We start from the raw sequence: 20,817 nt of genomic DNA on the forward strand, positions 1-20,817 counted from the left end.
AATTTAATTGGATTGAGCTTCTCCAAATTTAATTAAATTTCTCTCCCAACACACACATCAAATAGTTCACTTAATGCATGTGAAATTATAAAACTACTCCTAATACAAAAACTAGTCTAGGTGCCCTAAAATACAAGGGTTGAAAAATCCTACATGACTAGGGTACCTAAACTTGTGGGGTACCTTTCCTACACTATGAAGCCCTAAATACAAGGCCCAAAAAAATAATGAAACCCTAATCTAATATGTACAAAGATAAGTGGACTCATACTTACTTAGCCTATGGGCCCAAAATCTATCCTAAGGCTCATGAGAATCCTATGACTTTCTCCTTCATCCCTAGTCCAATTTTCTTGGAGTCTCTTGGCCATGGCTCTGGTGATGGGTCCCCTCCTTGGAAAGATTGCATCACAACTATGCCAGTGTCTGGTGGAGCTTCCTCTAGCTCCATGAAGGTTTAGGTGGACTTTGAGCAGTTGTTGATGATTTTTGAAAGGGAAGAACTAGGTAGTCCAAGACTTGAGGCCACACCCACACTTGAGTCTAGATCAGTGAGTCAAGGTGGACCACATCAAGAGTACAATCTTATTTAAGATAGAAATCATCTCACCATGAAACTCGTTATCCAATATGGGTTTGAAGAATTAGCTAAATTGGTTGCTTTTGATTTTCTCACTAGTGTTGGAGATCCTTCTACCTTTCAAGAAGCTATGAACAATCAGGAGAAAGACAAATGGATGGGTGCTATGGAGGAGGAGATGAAGCCTTGCAAAAGAATCAAACATGGTAGCTAGTTGAGCTTACAACGGGCAAAAAAGTCATAGGGAAAATGGGCATAGAAGAGGAAACCTCTAGTATCAAAAAAAGAAAAGGAAAAGTTCAAGGCTCACCTGGTAGCAAAGGGGTATGCACATTAGAAGGGGGTTGATTATGATGAGATTTTCTCCCCTGTCGTAAGACACACTTCTATCAGGACAATGCTAGCCTTGGTAGCCAATCATGACATTTACTTGGAGCAGATGAATTTGAAGATCGACAACCATTCTTCATTGTGATATAGATAAACAAACTTACATGGAACAACCAAAGGGATTCAGTAAAGGTGGATTGAGTCATTTGGTTTGTATGTTAAAGATGTCTTTGTGTGGATTGTAGTAGTCTCGAAGACAATGGTACAAACAGTTTGATTAATACATGCTTCAGATTGACTATAGACGATGTGAGTAGGATTTCTGTGTTTATGTGAGGAGCCTTGATGATGGCTCTTTTATTCTTCTACTAGTGTATGCATGTTGATGATATACTGATTACTAGTAGCCATTTGTGTGATGTGAGTGAGTTGAAACCATTTTTGAGCAAAGAGTTTGACATAAAAGGACTTGAGTCTTGCCAAGAAGATTCTTGGGATGGAGATTCATATGGACATGAAATCCAAACAGTTGTGGCTCTCAGAACAAAGCTATGTTGAGAAGGTGTTAGACAAGTTCAACATTAGCAATGAAAAGCTTGTGAGTACTCCATTAGCAAAACACTTCAAGCTTTATGTAGATCAATGTTCGAAGACAAATGCTAAGGTGGAGTACATGTCAATTTATGTTAGTGAAATTGGTTGCTTGATGTATGTTATGGTGTGCACTAGACCAAATTTGACACATGATGTAAGCCAAATCTACAAGTTTGGCAGTTAAGAGGGTGATCCTTCAGCTGTGGGATATGTGGATTTTGACTATTTTGGTGATCTGGATGATAGAAAGGTGTAAAACAAGGTATGTCTTAGAAGTCCATTATTTAGTCTCTTGTGGAAATGTCAACAACTAAAGCAAAGTACATGACAATAGTAGAGGCTAACAAGGAAGTTGTGGTTAGCAGGGCCAGTGAAAGAGTCGGGCATTGAGCAAGGTGGAGTTCAATAGCATTGTGATAGTCAAAGTGCTATCGATTTGGAAAAGAATCAAGTGTATCATGCTAAAACCAAGCATATTTATGTGAAGTTCCACAAGATCAAGGAGTTGATGACATATGGTCATTTTTTTCTCTGGAAATTCACACTTCAGAGAATGAAGTTGATATGCTAACCAAGGCAATCACTATTGAAAAGTTCAAGCATTGCTTGGACTTGTTGAATGTTGTTCAATGACAAGACCGCTAATCTAGGAGACCGCGGTAGATTTGCCATTTATCTTCCAGGGACTAAATATTCACAAGGGTGGAAATTGTTGTGCATGACTCATATTTTATGAGCGGACAAATGTTCAAGTAGAGCGTAAGGACCACTTGCTGTTGGATTACGAAGCGGGTTAGGGGTGCAGTGGTAAAGCCCCCATGGTATGCATGATATTGTACGTGATTTAAGATAATGCACATGGAAAGATAATGTGCACAATTTAAGATAACATACGCGTATATTATATATTTTAATGTAACCCCATTATTTATGAATAAGAAAAAAGAAACAATTATGCTCTGCTCTTGAGAATGTAGACACACTTGTCGAACCTTGTTAAATCTCTTGTGTTTGTGTGTGAGATTTTTCTCATCTCCTTTAGAATTCTGGTTGTTAGGGCCGTGTCTACATAAATTTAGGCCTAAGGAAAATTTTATAAAAATAAATAGTGAAATATAAATTTCAAATTTTAAAATTAATCTTCTAACTTTTTGAGCGGCAAAATCATTTATCAATGTTTTATAATCCAACAATTCTAATATTTCATTCTCAATATATAAAATAGCTAATCCATTCAATCTATTTTGTAACATTGTTGATCTTAGATGAGATTTAAGCAATTTTAATTTTGAAAAACTTCTTTCAGTGGTGGTAACCGTTACTGGTATTGTTAATAATATTCTATAAGCAATGCATACATTTGGAAAAGACTCCAATCCTTTTATATAATTTAATATTTCCATTGGTGTAGCAATTTCATCTTTTAATATTTCTCTCTATACTTTTAATTCTAAATATAAATTTAGACCATCAATATCTGAATGTTCACACATCATAAATTCTTTTCAAGATTAATACAATATTTTTTCAGATCATCTTCGCTTAAAGTTTTAAATTTTTTAAATATAAATAAAAAACCAAAAATAGTTTCATATTGTGGAAATTGTTCAAATCGAGTCTCTATGGAAGAATCTTCAACAGAATGTTTGATTTCATCATTAACATTTTCATCAAATTGTGGTTTTCTACAAATTACACGTTTTTCATGAAATTTGGACCCTTTTCCATTTCAATGGCTATTTTTTTTTTTTGGAATCCAAAGGCAAAGTAAAGCCATTTTTCCTATAATTTTTTTAAATAAATAAGACCCTTTAAATGACTCATAACAACATCTGTCATATTGATATATTATTAGTTATATTAAAATAGAAGACGACTAAGATGCTGATCATGGAAAGGTTGGAGAAGCATGCCAAATTCTTGACATTATGGTTGTGATGTTAGAGAATATCTCAATTGTTACAGTAATATCGAGAATTGTAGTCTCTGCAGTCTAAAGAACTGCTCAAATTGTAGCTTCCTTGCCAAATTTATAAAAACAAGGCAAGGATAGAATATCCATGATTTAGTTCCTTCCTCGATTTCTTGGCTACTTTAAGTTTCACGACTGAATTTACTGCAAAAATGTTTCTTTCTTTTCTAGGCATTCCCTGAGGCATTGTTTTATCAACTACTCATGACTATGGTCCATCCAGATCATGAAACCAAAGTCGGATCTCACCGCATCTTTTATATTGTTCTTGTACCAGCGTCTATATGTCCTCACCTATGCTTTCCTGTATCTAACTTGAAAGCATTGGGTGTTCCATGAACACTCTTGAGAGCAGTCTCTGTTTTCTCTTCTTCAACTGCCTTATTTGGGAAGCTAAGACAAGAGAAAGGGTTTTCAAGTGAAAATCTAAGTCAATATAATAAAGAAAACTTTGCTGGAGAGCTGGTACTAGCTCATGGCGATGGTGGAACCCTGAACAGATTGAAATCAACCTATAGTCGAGTGTACAGTGTCAATAGCACCCTACAACCTACTATAATATATGAAATTACCAAAGACAATGCTAATAAGGACTTGATGAGCCTTGCATTCATGATTATACATTATGGATCTGGATAAGGTCCTATAGTTGTAATATTAATTTGGATCATATACACCCACTTTAACCTTGGTGTACCATTTTATGTTGGCTTTGGTCATGGTTTACATTTTTGCTTGAACACAGTGTTAGGATATAAGGAGAAGGAAGACTTAGTTAATATAGTTAGACTACTAATGAGTTAGTTAGTTAGTTAGAGGGATTTATTAGATATAAATAGAGGAAGAAGGATAGAAGAGGGGGGGATCTTATCATTTGTAGATTGAGCATTAACTCTTTGTGAAAGGAGAAATTCTTTGCGATGGGGAAATCCTAGGATGAGAGTTTTCTCTCCTATTTTCTGTTCTTTTCTTACTAGTCAATAAAATCCTTTCTTTTCTTTCTGATTTCAATTCTTGATTCCTAACAATTGGTTCGACCTGTCGAATCTTCGAGGGAGAGCTAGTGTTAGAGATGGAGGAAGCACAAATTTGATCTAAGAAAGTGGAGCTTCCAATGCTCATGGGGACAAACCCAATTGGTTGGATTGCTAGGGCTGAAAAATTCTTTAAGGTACAAGAAATTCCTTCATTCCATAAGCTGCAATATGCATTCATGAGCATGGAGTGTGTTGCGATACATTGATTCTACATTTGGATCCAAAAAAACCCATATTCAGATTGGGAGTCATTTTCCACAGCTTTAATCAAAAGATTCAGAGATCACTATGGTATCCCATGATCGAGGTCATACCCGAATCAAATAAACATTAAAAATACAATATCTAGAAGTGATCCTAGGTCGTCTCCCAACGAGCAATGGTCAACCAACATTCATAATAGATAGTGATAAAACAGTAATGAATTGGGGGGGGGGGGGTTGTTTGTTTTTGTAAATTAAACAACAAGCAAATTTGAATTAGAAAATAATAGAATTAAAACATGTTGTTTCCCCTTGATTCACAAGCAAGTCTCTTATCCTAGGTTACAAGAATTTATCCTTTATCAGTTCAACCACTTAATCCAACCCTAAATTAAATTACTAAGCGAAATTTAACATAAGGCTGTCATTATGTGATTAAGAACACATACACCAATTAATCATGAATGAAACTGATCATTAAGCATGAACGTAAATTAAGCACTGAGACAATTAATCAAGCACTAAGCATGCATGGATTAATAGCAACAAATATAGAGTAATTGGTGAAGAGGAAAAACTGACCAGAATTCAATAGTAATAATAAAACCTCAAAAGGAGCTATGCTTGATCCTCAAGAGAAAACAACGCTGGAGACTTAGCCTTCCATTAATTAGTAGTAAACGAAATTGCAGATTGAACCATAAAACGAAATTGCAGATTGAAGCAGAAAACAAATTTTATTGCTACGTGAATAGTAAAAACTGGAATTGCAAAACCTAAAATTATTCTTTCTCCCCAAAATGAAAAGAGCCCCTAAACTAAAACCTTGGTGCTGTTATATAGGTTCTCAGCCCCCAAAGCTTACAGATGTGTTTTAAGTCCAAGCCCATTAATAAAATAAAATCTGGACAAGATAAGATAAGATTTGATAAAATAAAATCTAGATAAGATAAGATAAGATAAAATCTAGATGAAATAATATCTAGATGAGATAAAATCTGGATAAGATTTGGTAGAATAAAATTGTCTACTCTCTTCAAGTCCAAGCCCAATTCTTGATTCAAGCCCAATTGCTTATAATTCTCCTAAAATTAAATTAAAAACACAAAATTAGTCCAGTAGGCCCAAATGATAAAACTGCATAATTAATTTGACAATTAAGGCTAATCAGTAATTAAAATGATGACAAAAAGGGTTAAGAAATAGGAGAAAATGATGACACATCAAATCCCCTCACACTTAGCATTTTGCACTCCTAGGAAAAATCAAAAAGCAAAGCAAGGAACAAATCCAGAGACATTAAAAAGAAACAAACAGACACAAAAACACTTGCATATTTCTCAATGAATCTCAAAGAATGAAAAGAATGGGTAACATCCAACACGTAAAAAGTTAAATAATCAAGGCCGTCATGAAAATCCTCCAAGCATCTCAAATATGGCAAGATAGTCAATCAGCTCAAGAATGAAAAGTGATAAAGCCTCACAAGATATGCACTCTATCTCTCAAGTGTCTAGGCTACTATTTACTCTCAGAGCACCCATGAAAACAAACACCACATAGACTTGGCAAGACTCTAAAATTGACAACCACATCACAAGCACATGCACATGAGGATCAAAAGGTCTTTTAAGGTTGTAATGGGGCCAAGGACAAGGTAGATGAAAGTATGGGATAGTAGCTAAAACCGAAAGGGATAGAGGAGCAATGGGGAATAAGTGGGAAGTAAGAAAAAAGTAGTAAACCCCAAAACCAAAATTACAAATTAAGCTTTAGAAAGTAAACCCAAAACAAAATCAACCAAATCCTCAACCAATCCAAGTCTTCAAACCAAGACCTCATTTATTCAACTTCATTCTCTTTCTTTTTTTGTTTTTTTTTTTGTATTCTTTTTGTATTTTTTTTAACGTGAACAGTAGGAATTGAAAGCATTTGAAAAATAAAGCAACAATTAGACAATATATGTATACATCATCAAGAATGGCCAATAAAAACATATCATCCAATGAAACATACCCCCTCCCCCCCTCACACTTATTCCCAAAACAATTCCAAAGCTCCAAAATTCCTTAAGGGTAAGGTGAAATCATGGTTTTTCACTTAAGGCTTATAATGAGCTTCAAAACAAAGAAAGGGGAACATAGGCTCAAAGGGGCTATCAAAGGAATTAATTCAAGGTAGGCTCATTTGGCTAGAGGCTTATAAGAACAAAATGCCTAAATCATCTCCCAACATGCATGTGAAGCAAGAAGTATCAACAAGAGTCAAGCCAAGGATATTGTGCAAGCAATCAATGAGGCAAAACACACCGAATAAAATAGATGATGATGGCTCAAATTCTCACCAAGGGTAAATCTATCACTTTTAATTCGAACTTTCAAAACTAACTTGACATATAGAGAAAAACAAGGGTTTCAATTCACAAAATGCCAATAAAATCCTATTTCAAAAACAATTACCCATTACATGTACATAACCCAAAATTCAAAGAGGAACATGCAATGTTGTACACAAAACATAAAACCAAAATAACAAAATTAACCTAGAAAAAAAACCTAATAAAATTAAACTAGAATACCCAACAAAATTAATGAACAATCTCCCCCCCCCCTCACACTTAAACAACACATTGTCCTCAATGTAGCACAATCATAAGATCAAGAACAATAAAAAAATCAATAAATTTGGACAAGTGCAATAAAAGTAAAAAAGGAGACAGAAAAAGAAAACTCCCTAAGTCATGGCGGAAGAGAAGTAGGGTGAAGTAAGAAGGTCTCCTCCACCACTACATCCACTAAGGAGGGATTTGTGAGGAATGGTTTCAGCTGGTGTCCATTGACCTTGAAGCTCTTATCTGTGGATTTACTTTTGATCTCAACACTCTTGAGTCCGAGCCTAGAGTTATATAATAAAACTTTTTGTCCAACCACGAAGTCCTTCTTAGCTATCAAAATATCGTGGAACTTCTTGGTCTTCTCCTTGTAGAATTTGGAATTCATAGGATTCTAAACGGATCTCATCTAGCTCACTTAGTTGCAACTTCCTTTCCTCTCCAGCCTGATCAATAGAGAAGTTATAGGTTTTTACAGCCCAGTAAGCTTTGTGTTCTATCTCTGTAGGAAGATGACATGCCTTGCCTAAGACAACCCGATAAGGAGACATTCCTATGGGTGCTTTGTAGGCAGTCCTATGCGCCCAAAGAGCATCATCCAGCCTGGTGCTCCAATCCTTTCTGTTCGGCTGCACAATCTTCTCCAAGATCCTTTTTATCTCCCTGTTTGAAATCTCATCCTGCCCATTAGTTTGGGGGTGGTAAGGTGTAGAAATTTTGTGCACGACCCCATACTTTTTGAGCAAGGCATGCATGGATCTGTTACAAAAATGGGTGCCTTGATCACTAACGATGGCTCTAGGGACTCCAAACCTGCAAAACAAATTAGATCTAACAAAATCCACAACAGCCTTAGCATCGTTAGTTTTGGTGGGTTTGGCTTCCACCCATTTTGAAACATAATCAACAACAAAGAGAATATAAACAAAACTAAAAGAGACAGGGAAAGGCCCCATAAAATCTATAGCCCAGGCATCAAACATCTCACAGAATAACATGGGTTGTTGAGGCATTTGCTGTCTCCATGAAAGTCAGCCGCCTGCACTCTGACAAGGCTCACAATTGCTACAGATTCTCCACGCATCCTTGAAGATGGTGGGCCAATAGAAACTGCAGTCAAGCACCTTGTGAGCTATCCTCTGTATGCCAAGATGGCCACCTGGTGCAGAAGAATGACAGAATTGCAGGACCGAGTCAATCTCATGGTCTGGAATGCATCTCCTAATAACCTAGTCACTGCACAACTTCCACAAATAGGGGTCATCCCAAATATAATGCTTAGCATCGCTCTTAATTTTATCATTTTGAGCTTTAGATGCTAAGGGGGGAAAAACAGAAGCAACCAAATAATTCACAATATTAGCAAACCAAGGAGTGGGGAAGGAATCATAAATGCTATACAGAATGTACAAATGGTCATCCGAAAATCATCCCGAATGGGTGTGTCCTCAGACACACTCTCAATCCTACTCAGATGGTCAGCCACGAGGTTCTGTGCACCACTCCGATCACGGATCTCCAAATCAAACTCTTGGAGCCAAAGCATCCACCTGATCAATCTAGGCTTTGATTCAACCTTCTTCAATAGGTACTTTAGAGCTGCATGGTCAGTATAAACAATAGCACGAGTACCAAGCAAATATGAACAAAATTTTTCAAGAGCAAACACTATCGCTAATAGCTATTTCTCTATGGTAGTGTAATTTGCTTGAGCAGCATCCAAAGTTTTGGAAACGTAGTAGATCACCCGAGGCAGCTTATCAATCTTTTGAGCAAGGACAGCCCCCAATGCGTAATTGGATGCATCGCACATTAGCTCAAATGGGGCTTTCCAATCAGGTGCCTGAATGATAGGGGTGGTAGTCACCGAACGCTTGAGGCAATCAAAATCCTCTTTGCATTGGTCATCAAAATCAAACTCCACCTCCTTTTGCAATAGATTGGATAGTGGAAGGGCCACTTTGCTAAAATCCTTGATAAAGCGCCTATAAAACCCTGCATGACCAAGAAAAGAATGAACCTCTCGCATGCAAGAGGGGTAAGGCAATTGTGAAATAACATTTATTTTTGTAGGGTCTACCTCTATGCCCCTATTGGAAATGATATGCCCTAAAACTATACCTTGTTCTACCATGAAGTGACATTTTTCAAAATTCAGCACAAGGTTAGTTTCAATGCATCTACTAAGAACTCTATCCAGACTATCCAAACATGTATCAAAAGAGGATCCATAAATAGTAAAATCATCCATAAATACCTCTATGCAACTCTCTGAAAAATCACTGAAAATGCTAAGCATACACTGCTGTAAGGTACCAGGGGCGTTGCATAGGCCAAAGGGCATCCTCCTATAGGCAAAAGTGCCAAAGGGACAGGTGAATGTGGTCTTTTCTTGATCCTTAGGAGCAATATGAATTTGTAAATAACCAGAAAAACCATCAAGAAAACAGTAATGAGACTTACTTGTCAAGCGCTCAAGCATTTGATCAATGAAAGGCAGGGGAAAATGATCTTTTCTGGTTACCTGATTCAGCCTCCTATAATCAATGCAGACTCGCCAGCTGTTATGCACTCTTGTGGGGATAAGCTCATCCTTTTCATTCTTGATCACTGTGAGACTTGTCTTCTTAGGAACCACTTGGATTGGACTCACCCACTGGCTGTCAGAAATGGGATAGATGATTCCAGCTTGTAAGAGCTTGGTCACTTCCTTTTTCACTACATCTAGAATGACGGGGTTTAGTTGCCGCTATGGCTGCCTCACTGGCTTAGCTCCATCCTCTAAAAGTATCTTATGCATGCAGGTAGATGGGCTAATGCCAGGAATGTCTGCTAAAGTCCATCCAATGGCTTTCTTGTGCTTCTTGAGAACTAGCAACAATTTCTCCTCTTTCTCAGCAGCAAGGGAGGCAGAGATGATCACTGGAAATTTTTCCTTGTCCTCCAAGTAAGCATATTTGAGGGTTGCAGGTAAGGGCTTCAACTCTGGTGTGGGTGGTGGCCGAATAGTGGGAGGAACCAGGGTAGGAGAAGAAGAAGGTTCCTCAGCCTGTACCTGATAAAGCAAGTCAAAAGTATATGTACTTCCTGCAACATGGTTAGTGCATTCTGACTCTAAAAAATCGACATCAAGAGGTACAATATCAGACTTAAGTTCAAATTCACTTTCAGCATAAAAGTCAGCCACAAGATCAAATTCAAACTCAGATTCAAACTCAATGCATAAGGAATGACAAGTATTCAAATCAGATAAAAATGGATGTTTCCTACCATGAAGAACAGAATCAAAATCAAACATATAATCATCGACAATCTGATCAATTATCTCAGCACGAAAAACAGAATGATCCTCAGATGGATGTTTCATGGCATCAAGAATGTTAAAATGAACAACAATATCACCAAATTCCATAGACAATGTGCCAGCATAAACATCTATCTTGGCTCGAGCGGTTTTCATAAATGGCCTGCCTAAAATAATTGGAACTGAACCTTGGGAAAATCCCTCTTCCATATTAGGAACATAAAAATCAACAGGAAAAATAAGTTCACGAACCTGAACCAGCACATCCTCTATGCAACCTGCGGGGTAAGCAACACTTCTATTTTCCAAATAAATCACCACATTTGCAGATTGCAAATGTCCAAGAGATAAAGAATTGAAAATGGACAGAGGCATGATACTAACTGATGCTCCTAGATCTAGCATGGAATTCTCAAATTTACTGTTCCCAATAATGCAAGGTATACAGAAAGTACCTGGGTCCTTACATTTCTCAGGAATGTGAGGAACAAATTTACTTATCAATGCTGACACATTTCTGCCTATGCTAATCCTTTCATTGCCTTTGAGCTTCCTTTTGTGGGTGCACAACTCCTTTAGAAACTTGGCATGTCTTGGAATCTGCATGATGGCATCTAGCAGAGGTATGTTCACCTCTACTTTTCTGAAGGTCTTCAAGATCTCCTTTTCCGCTTCTTCCATCTTCTTGTTTGGAATTGCTCTAGGTGGGAAAGGAAGAGGGATAAGAGGCTATTGTAAGTCAGAATTACTAGAAGAAGGTCCACCTGCATGAAAATTTTTGTTAGGAAGCTTTCTCTTTTGTGAAAATATCTCATCCTCTTTTTCAGGTGTAGAATGATGCTTGAAAGGTTCAGGTGAAAGTGCTACTACTGGTGGAGGCACTTGAATTTGGTTGCCAGACCTCAAGGTGATGGCACTCACATTTTTCAGATTCTGCACAGTCTGTGAAAATTTGTCAGAATTTTGGGACTGAGCTTGGTTCAACTGAGTAGCCATCTGCCCCATCTGATTTGTCAGACTCTGAATGGAGGCTCTTGTCTCTTGCTGAAATTGCATATTCTGGATGGTCATTTGTCTCACTAACTCTTCTAAGGAAGGTAGAAGAGGAGCCTCAGTTGCTTGTTGTCTTTGTTGCGACTGCTGCTATTGTTGTTGCTGTATTGGAGGAGGAACATATGGCTTGCTTGGACCAGCAGCATTCTGGAAAGGAGGGACATGTTGTTGTTGTTGTGGAGGACTTGTCCATTTCAGATTTGGATGATTCCTCCAACCTGGATTGTATATGTTGCTTGAAATATCATAGTTATTCTGCTGTTGTTGGTTTTGCTGCTGAGGGGGTCTATTATAAATGTTTGCAGCATTAAGCTTCAGGTTGCTCATTGACTCCAGGTTGCTGTAAAGAAGGACAAAGATCTGTATGGTGATCTGTAGAAGAACATAGACCACATACTCTTGCAACAGGTGCAGATTTTTGATTCATGGCAAGCTGAGTTACTAGGTTGACCAAGGCATCAAGTTTTCCTTCAAACTTTTTATTTTCAGTAGATGAAGATGAATCCATGGCCACCTCATGGACTCCTCTAAGAATAATAGCACCATTTCTTGCATTGAATTGTTGGGAGTTGGAAGCCATCTTCTCAATCAAATTCCTAGCCTCATCAGGGGTCATATCACCAAGAGCTCCACCACTGGTAGCATCAATCATACTCCTCTCCATGTTGCTAAGTCCCTCATAGAAATATTGAAGAAGGAGTTGCTCAGAAATCTGGTGGTGAGGACAACTTGCACACAATTTCTTGAATCTTTCCCAGTACTCATACAAGCTTTCTCCACTAAGTTGCCTGATGCCTGAAATGTCTTTTCTGATGGCAGTGGTCCTAGATGCAGGGAAGAATTTCTCCAAGAACACCCTTTTAAGGTCATCCCAACTGAAAATGGACCTGGGAGAAAGGTAGTATAGCCAATCTTTTGCCACTCCCTCCAGAGAATGAGGAAAAGCCTTTAGAAAGATATGATCTTCTTGGACACCAGGGGGATTCATGGTGGAACAAACAATATGGAACTCCTTAAGATGCTTATGAGGATCTTCACCTGCAAGACCATGAAACTTGGACAACAAATGTATTAGTCTAGTCTTGAGAACATATGGAACACCCTCATCAGGATATTGAATGCACAAGCTTTCATAAGTGAAATCAGGTGCAGCCATCTCCCTAAGAGTCCTCTCACGAGGTGGAGGTTGAGCCATGTTCTCAGTATGAAAGTTTGTAGTGGAATGTTGAAAATCAGAATATTCAGAATTAACCTCAACAGAATGCTCAGAATGCTCAAAATGCACAGAATGACTAGGATGCACACTATGCCTAACTAATCTATGAAAACTTCTATCTATTTTAGGATCAAAGGGTTGTAAATCACCTGGATTGCCCCTAGTCATGCACTACATGCAGCAAATAATGTGTTTCTCAACAAGCACCTAACAAGGGGGTAAAACTACTGCTATACTCAAACGATATCAAAACGAGCTGAAATTTTGTGAGGAACACCCTAAATCATGAAAAGATAGCACAAAAATTTTCAAAAAAAAAAATTCAAAGTATAACTATGAAAACTACCTAAGCAAAGTTTAGAAAAATAGGACAATAATACTTGAAAAAAGAAACTTAGTAAATGGCTGATTTTTGGAGCTTGGGAGACCACAACTGGCTATTTCAGAGTATGAGAGATTTTTTTCTACCCCAAATGCATATATAATAATAGTCATTTTGATACCCGAAGCAAAAGTTATGACCGTTTTAAGTTTTGCTAAAAACAAGTTCCCAAAATTTGTCTATCTCAAATACTGTCACACTAAGTGCTCCTGGTATTTTTCACACAAAATATGGATCAAAAGAAGCTACCACACAAAAAATCAGCCAAAAATAACAACTCTAACTATCAAAACAAAAATCGCTAATTAAATTGCAAAATCAGTCGCTAATCACTGTTCACAGCAAAACACAAAGCTGAGACAGTCGCTAAACAGGGGATGCAACTGAAATGTAAAACAGAACGCTACACAAAATAAGATAACTAAACACTATTATGAACCTTTGGCCCACTGCTCCCCGGCAACGGCGCCAAATTTGATCGAGGCCATACCCGAATCAGATAAACATTAAAAATGCAGTATCTAGGAAGTGATCTTAGGTTGTCTCCCAACGAGCAATGGTCAACCAAACGTTCATAATAGATAGTAATAAAACAATAACGAATTGGGGGGGGGGGGTTGTTTGCTTTTGTAAATTAAACAACAAGCAAATTTGAATTAGAAAATAATAGAATTAAAACATGTTGTTTCCCCTTGATTCACAAGCAAGTCTCTTATCCTAGGTTACGAGAATTTATCCTTTATCAGTTCAACCACTTAATCCAACCCTAAATTAAATTACTAAGCGAAATTTAACATAAGGTTGTCATTATGTGATTAAGCAACACATACACCAATTAATCTGAACGAAACTGATCATTAAGCATGAACGTAAATTAAGCGTAGAGACAATTAATCAAGCACTAAGTATGCATGGATTAATAACAACAAATACAGAGTAATTGGTGAAGAGGAAAAACTGATTAGAATTCAATAGTAATAATAATACCTCAAAGAGAGTTGTGCTTGATCCTCAAGAGAAAACAATGCTAGAGACTTAGCCTTCCATTAATCAGTAGAAAATGAAATTGCAGATTGAACCATAAAACGAAATTGCAGATTGAAGCAGAAAACGAATTTTATTGCTACGTGAATAGTAAAAACTAGAATTGCAAAACCTAAAATTATTCTTTCTCCCCAAAACGAAAAGAGCCCTTAAACTAAAACCTTGGTGCTGTTATATAGGTTCTCAGCCCCCAAAGCTTACAAATCTATTTTAAGTCCAAGCCCATTAATAAAATAAAATCTGGACAAGATAAGATAAGATTTGATAAAATAAAATCTAGATATGAAATAATATCTAGATGAGATAAAATCTGGATAAGATAAGATTTGGTATAATAAAATTGTCTGCTCTCTTCAAGTCCAAGCCCAATTTCGGATTCAAGCCCAATTGCTTATAATTCTCTTGAAATTAAATTAAAATCACAAAATTAGTCCAGTAGGCCCAAATGATAAAACTGCATAATTAATTTGACAATTAAGGTTAATCAGTAATTAAAATGGTGACAAAAGGGGTTAAGAAATAGGAGAAAATGATGACACATCAGCCCACATAAAAAAAGATTGAGTATCTTGAAACAAGAAGAGAAAATTGAGATAGAAACTAACATAAAAAAAGGAAGACTTCCATAGAGTTCTGAAAGAGAGGATCAACATTTCAAAGCTAAACTCATGTTGTGCAAGATATTGAATGAAAAAGTTGATTCCCATGCCTCTCAACAAGACAAAAATAGCTTGGAGGGAAGAGGGTCAAAATGCAGTGAAGCAAATGGTAGTTCTTTGACAAGAAAGGTGGAACCACCCAACTTTGATAGAAGCATAGAAGGGGAAATTGATTTCAAGGGTGGAAGTTTTGAGTGTGACAATGACCCATTACAGTTCTTGAAATCAGAAAATAGAAATAAAGAATGTTCAGTAATAAAAAACCATACCCTTTGTGGTGGAGAAGAAACCAAAAATGATGAAGCAAAATTAGTAAGAGGAACAAAGATTGAAAAGGTTATGGAGGAAGAAGTTGATCCATCGATAAAGAGGGAGAAACACAAGGAAAATAAAGTGACAAATATGGGCTGCATAAACGATTGTCTTGATAACCCAACAACAGATTTGATCAAGAAGGAAGTTGAAGCTGGTGATGCAACCTGGTCTCATTCTTTTCAAGATTCAGATTTCCATAAAAAGAATATTATGATGAAACGGGAATCACTATTAGATCCAAATTCGATCACGAAGGTGGTTGGTGTGACACCCTCTACCCCATACATATATGAACTAATAAAAGGAAAAAAAATCATAATTAATTAAAAAAAATTAAAACACATTTAAAAAAAATCCTTTCAACAGGGTAAAAGGCTCACATTCACTTTCTTTTACATCATATTCAAACTTGTCCAAATAAATAATAAAGTCATCTCGGCTCAAACAAGACCGTCTAAGACTTCATACAATTAATATAGAAACTTATACCCCAATGTCACATCCTATTAGAGCATTATGTCTTGACATCCTTCAACACAAGGTTCCTTAAAGCAATTCACCTAGTCATCTGCTCCCCCGAACACAAAGTTCAAGATCATCACAGGATCCAAACACAAACAACACACAAGGAGTGAGTTATCACATTCCTAACTAATGGAGAGAAACAAGATAACATGTAGGTATAAATATCATATAAACAAAATAAAACTTACTTAAATATAGCTCACATCATTTCACCATTTTGTTGCCCAACATCACATCACAACATAACACATCTCATTCATTTTCACAACATTCACGTACTCAAGGGTTAAAACACAATATCACCAAGTCAATCAATATCGATCAATACACAAGAGTTATGCAACATCTACACTAAGACTCAATCCTATATGCAATGTGGTACCATGTCAGTGAAAAACCTCGTCGGGCGCCTATGAGTACATGACAAGACAAACCACACACTAGCAAGTCAGGTCACTCTCACTAGGTAAAATCATAGGGAGACCAGTCAGGATCACGCTGTTTTGCAAGAATGCTCCAACCATATGGGATCAACATAGGCTTAAAGGAGCACTCAACCCGAGTGTATTTACCCCCAAGGCTTACACTCCGAAGAGTCCGTCAGGGCCTCTCCCTTCTAATTCAAGTCCAACCCAGAAAACATTTTTTCACACAGACTCTATCTATGAACTGTACAAAACACACGACTCCTCAATTGTTCTCAAAATAGTTTTACCTCGTTGCCCTTTAAGGGTCTTAGCATTAACTCGTCACCCTTAAAGGGTCTTAGCATTAACTCGTCGCCCTTAAAAGGTCTTAGCATTAACTCGTCGCCCTTAAAAGGGTCTTATAGTCGTGAGATTGTATAATTCATAGTTCACAACTCAATGTACACAACATCTCAATGCACATATATATCTCAATCACATACATACTGAATTTATCACATACACTCGATCTCAATTACAATGGTATAATCTTAATTTAACACGTTATCACACCTCCTAAATCATATACACTTTACCTATGAACTATGTAATACACACAACTACTCAATTGTTTTCAAAATCATTTTAACTCGTCGGGTTCCCTCAGTGGATCCCATCACAATACTCGTCACCCTTAAAGGGTCTTAAATTGTGTGATTGCACAGTTCATAGCTCACAACTCAATACACACATCTAAATACGCATTTATTTCACCATTCATCACAGGTTCAATTTATTACATACTCACAATTTGAATCACCATTTCACAATCTCAATTTAATCCAAATTATAGGTATAAAAAAGTGAAAACATCAATAACACTCAATTTTATCAACCAATTCGTATCAGAACATCAATATTGTATTTATAATCATAAAGGAAAAAATTATAATTCAATAAAAATCCCAAAAAAAACCCCAATTTAATCCTCTAAGGATTCCTACAAATATTCATTGTAACTCCAATTGCGATAAATTCATCCCTTACCTCTAAGCGGGCTCATGTGTGCATTGTGACAACAATAACGGCATCTCAAATGGTTTCCAGAGATTCCTCAAATTTTTTCTCTGATTGCTTTGATAGGGTTCCCAAACGTTAGAGAGAATAAGTGATTGAGGCCTTCATTTTGTATTTCTTCATGTGATTCATTTTTCTCTCTCCATGAACATTATTTTGCAAATCCCAATGGCCAAGGTATGCATAAATGAATTGCGAACCACATATCAAAATTTCACGACAATCCAACGATTAACGAATATGAGATCTTAGCTTTACTGAGAGTTTTGGGTTTTTGCGAGAAGAGAAAAAGTTGCGATAAAAAGGGTTTTTCTCCCAGCTCTGACATATTTTCAAAATTCTCAACGGTGAGAATGTTCGGAATTGAGTTGCGAACCTGGTGCTCAAATTTCATAACGATCCAACGGTGAATGAGTCTTGTCGTTTTTCTGAGATAGGTTTGGTGGTATGCGGGAAAAAGAGAGGGTTTTGGGAGGAGGAGAGGGAAAAACGAAATTGAGAGGAAGAGGAGGCATCGTCAATGTGAAAACTAAACTGACCTAACACGTCTCTATTTATAGTTAAGGTACTTACAACTCATTATTTACTCTATTTATTTATTTTTATTATTTTATAAAAAAGAACTCTATTTATTCCCTATCAAATGAATAAATAATTTTTTTTTCTCTCAAACCATTATTTTAATTAATAAAATTATTTCTCCTTATTTATTTAATTACAAAAGCCTCATCATTTTTTAAAAATTCTATTTATTTTAAATGAAAAACCTTTTTAATTTAATTCACGAAAAATGCGATGTTACAGTTGGAACTTCAATGGCATCGGAATCTTGGAATTTCAACTTGCTAGGTCAACCTTTAGCATTAAACTTTGTTGCCTCTATGGCTAACAGCTTAGCCATGGAACTAAGCCAGAAGGATTGTATTGAGCCAGTCATGCTGATTAAAGTTATATGGAGTCCATCCTTGTCCCTCCCACCACTGAAGTCACCAAACCTCAGTTTGCATGCATGGGCAATGGGTCATTCCCAATTAAGCTACAAGGGGTGCAATTGTCTTCCAGCAATCAGAGAAAACTTGAGGAAGTTTCAGTGTGCAATTCTAGTTTTCATATTCCAACCTTGAAAACAAGGTTGATTTTTTGGAGGGGTGTATTGTTAGGATATAAGAAGAAAGAGTTAGTTAATATAGTTAGACTACTAATGAGTTAGTTAGAGGGGTTTATTAGATATAAATAGAGGAAGAAGGATAGGAGAGGGGGATCTTATCATTTGTAGATTGAGCATTAGCTCTTTGTGAAAGGAGAAATCCTTTGTGAAGGGGAAACCCTTGGAGGAGGAGAGTTTTCTCTCCTATTCTCTGTTCTTTTCTTACTACTCAATAAAATCTTTTCTTTTCTTTCTCGTTTCAATTCTTTATTCCTAACACACATGAGGCTACAACCCTCAAGTTGAGTAGCCATCAAATAGCTATCATCAATTTGGGCTCAGTCTATCTCAAGTTAAAATATGCCTGTCAATTATGAAGCAATTGCTCATACATACAACTTGGTGCTTCTGTATTCTAGAGCTAAGGTACGAATTGAACACTCCCATGTTTTTACCCTTTTTATGATGTTTAGATAATTTTACTTGTTGAAGGTGTCCTTTCCCTTTGTAGATTGTTGTGTTGTTTCTTTTCAATGTGATACTAGCAAACTTGATACATTATTATTGGTGCTTACTGTTGGAGTATTTGAATGTTCAAAAGAATTTAATGTTTTTTTGGGGCTGGGGGCTGAAAATAAGGAAAATGTGAAGTGTTATAAATATGGTTTTCACAATCCGGGATAACACAAACAAGCAATAGTCACATGTGCATCGATAAAACTTGGTCTATATGTTTATAAATTGGTTATGGCAATGAGGTCAAGTTTCAGGAACAAAGTCCCTTGATCATTTTTATGTTGTGTACAACTTTGATGTAGTAGTTTTTCATTTATAATCGTAATACTATAGGTCCTTGATATTGTCCTCTGGACTCATTTCTGCTGCTAGAAATATCATACTTCCATAATGCTACAATAAACAATGCTCAAATTGTCCTTATGACTGTGTCATAAACATCCATGATTTAACAAGTTCTTATACTTGGTGTGAATTTTCCTGGAGCCATACTGATACTGCTAAAACAGAAAAAAAAAGCTTAAAGCTGTCTAGTCAATATTATTAATGCTGATATCTTCTGTCTAATATTTGTTTTTTCCATTTTAATGAATGGGAATTCTTTGGCTTTAACATCTTTTACAAATTTATTGTCTTGCAGAATTCGTTCCATGAGGTCCTGGTCCATAGTATGCAACATACGTTTTCTTTGCTGAATATTTCTTTTAAACAATTTTGGTTGTCCTTAGAAGACTATCCAATCTGATATTGACTAACACAGACTTATTAAACAAAATTGATTGTGGAACATCAATGATTTGAACAATTCCTGTTTTACCATATGATTCTGTAAGTCATGAAGGAACAGATTGACTATGGTTTTGGAAATCAAGCATTTCACTTCAGCTCTTAATTCCTACTTTTTGCTGCAGGGCCATTGCCACCATCACATCGTAGATCACTATTTACTTTGGCAACTTCAATGATTCTGTTTTCGTCAAAAGCATACAACATTGTCCCTCTTGTCCATAGTGCCGGGGCTGTACTTACAGAGATAGGTAAGTTGGTTCTGAAGTTTTTCTGCATCCTGTTCCTGCTTGGAAGTAAATAATCTAATATAACCTTGAAGTTTTATATTCTGGATGCAGGTTGATCCCTTCCTTGATGTGATTGACGATCACAAGTTACAAGCTGTCAGCTTTGCACCCGACAATCTGATCGCTTATGGATCAAAAGAAGATACCGATAGGGCTTTAGAAACACTTTCAGAGTTATCGACTTTTAACCACCAAGATCAAGAATTATTTGTTTCAGAAATTGTCAGGAGCTTGGTAAATTTATCAGAAGTAAAGCTACTACTTGTTATATCAAAGTCAATATTATTTTGGACAGTATGTGGAGATAAAACATTTGCATTTCTATACACCATAATCCTGATGCCTTTTTGTGCAGCCTGAATTATCCTCAATGAGGGAAGCGCTACTAAAAGAATTCTCACCAGATGATATGTGTCCACTTGGATCCCAATTAACCATGGATATACCAGAAAAGGTATGTCAAATGGATCTCAAGTGATGGATCTTTTAGGAAACTAATGGCCATATCTTGTTTCTTTGTTTATAATTAAGCTTGTTAGCAGCAACTGATGTAATTACTTCGCATTTTATAGGATGCTTCAGTAGTTTCAGCTGGCGATGATAATATTATTGAAATATTTGATAGTAAAATAAAACAAAATCCAGGATTGTCCATGGAGGTCCCTAGTCTTTTGAGTGCTAATCAACTTTTGGAATTAGTAGTATGCCAACTGTTTATTACATCGTAAATTGTTTGAAACTACGAACTTTGAAGCTCTTCTCATATAAA

General features: G+C 36.5%; 1 non-coding gene and 1 pseudogene across 1 annotated transcript; both read left to right on the forward strand.

Annotated features, from left to right (window-relative positions):
* Window positions 1–611: 611 nt before the first annotated feature.
* On the forward strand, window positions 612–20,526 carry LOC114371535 (annotated as a pseudogene).
* Window positions 12,395–12,501, forward strand: LOC114372709. The gene has a single exon (XR_003658278.1). It is a non-coding gene; the product is annotated as a small nucleolar RNA R71 (small nucleolar RNA).
* Window positions 20,527–20,817: the final 291 nt, after the last annotated feature.

The sequence above is a fragment of the Glycine soja genome, chromosome 10, assembly GCF_004193775.1.
Source record: "Glycine soja cultivar W05 chromosome 10, ASM419377v2, whole genome shotgun sequence".
Lineage (NCBI taxonomy): Eukaryota > Viridiplantae > Streptophyta > Magnoliopsida > Fabales > Fabaceae > Glycine > Glycine soja.